General features: G+C 58.7%; 1 non-coding gene across 1 annotated transcript; it reads left to right on the top strand.

Annotated features, from left to right (window-relative positions):
• Positions 1-258: 258 nt before the first annotated feature.
• TRNAN-GUU (transfer RNA asparagine (anticodon GUU)) lies at positions 259-332 on the top strand. Its single transcript has one exon. It is a non-coding gene; the product is annotated as a tRNA-Asn (tRNA).
• The last annotated feature ends 1,257 nt before the right edge of the window (positions 333-1,589 follow it).

Here is a 1,589-nt window from a genome sequence, read left to right on the forward strand (position 1 = left end):
CCTCTATCATGTCACCCCGCAGTCGACGTTTCTCCAAGCTAAAGAGCCCCAAGCGTTTTACCCTTTCTTCATAGGGAAAGTGTTCCAAGCCTTTAATCATTCTAGTTGCCCTTTTCTGGGCTTTTCCCAATGCTTACACTCCACAGCACTTTAAAGCACCCTTGGAAGTCCATCGAAACCAACGAATTTAGAAGGCCGTTATTCAGCTTTGGTGGGCATTGCTAATCACTCAATTTTCCAAGGCCTTTCTTCACAGGCGTCTCTGTGGCGCAATCGGTTAGCGCGTTCGGCTGTTAACCGAAAGGTTGGTGGTTCGAGCCCACCCAGGGACGAAGAGATTGTTTTCTTTTAATTCTACATTTCCCCTTACAGTTGTCCTTCCCCACGTCTGGGTTGGGGCTGCGGTGCGTGCAGGGCAAAGGGGGAGGGGCGCCCCGCGCCTTCTGCAGCGGCTTACGTAGCAGAGGAGCTGCCCGCGAGATCGAGGCGCCGAGGCTGCGGCAGGCCGGCTGCACCGCACCATCAGGAACGCTTGCACGGGCTTTTTGCAGCCACTCGCACGCCAACTGCAACAGCCTGCCCAAGGAAGCTCGATTGCCCCCCTCCAAGGCGGAGCAAAGCGCGATTTCATTGCTGGGCTCCCTTCCCGAGCAACCCTTGGAGCTGCAAGCCGCCAGGCTTTGCTTGGTTTTTTTCCCCCAAAGGCAGAGCGCCGAGGAGGGGGCCCACCAAAGGGGACCTTCGCTTCCTGGTCCTGCTTGCTCCGAACTGGACTGTGCCCCGCCCCGCCCCGCTTGCTCGAGCTGTTTTTCTTTCCTTTTCTGCACCCCCCTCCCCCCCCCCCCCCGCGCCGCAGCGCTCTCCTCCAATGCCTGGCAATATTGCAAGCAGGCAACACTGCCGCCTCTTTCCCTGCCTGGCGAGAAGCGGCGCTGGGGGAGGAGGGGGGATAGCATTGTTGTCCGGAGTTTCACTTCCCCCCTCCTTTCTGTGGGTGTCTAAAGCAGGACTAGGGAAGGGGGGAGGCAGAACCCCCTCCCCCTTAAAGGCACAGCGGCCTGAATAAGGACGGGCATCTGGAGCCCAGGGGGCAGCAGCAGCAGCATCGCTCTCTGGCGCCCGAAGGCTTCTCTCCCCGGTCCCCGAGGGCGGGCGGCTGAGTCTCATTCCAGGGAGGGGACCGAGCCTCCGCTGCCGCGTGTGTGTCGGGAGGGGGGGACGCGGCGGTGGGGGTGGGGGTGGGGAAGGAGCGGAGGGAGGGAGGGAGGGAGGGGGCACCAGAAGAGGTGCCAGGAAGAGGAACTCTTATATAACAGGCTCAAGAGGAAAGCGGAGCGGAGCCAAATTCAGTTTCAGCTTCATTTTCACACACGCACACCAATTCCGGTTTTCTGCGAACTACATCCAGGTTGACTTTAGATCTCGCCTTCACTTTGGATAATAATAAATAAAGCTGCAGTTCCTTACCCAGGGCAGGCCTCTGTTTATTTGCCCCCCCTTCTTTTCTCCTGTAGCCAGAAGTTGCTGCCTGTTCTTGAGAAGAGGGCTGACCCTCCCCTGCTTCTTTTTCCAGATCGGTTCACGGTGCC

The sequence above is a fragment of the Heteronotia binoei genome, chromosome 10 (genome assembly GCF_032191835.1).
Source record: "Heteronotia binoei isolate CCM8104 ecotype False Entrance Well chromosome 10, APGP_CSIRO_Hbin_v1, whole genome shotgun sequence".
Lineage (NCBI taxonomy): Eukaryota > Metazoa > Chordata > Lepidosauria > Squamata > Gekkonidae > Heteronotia > Heteronotia binoei.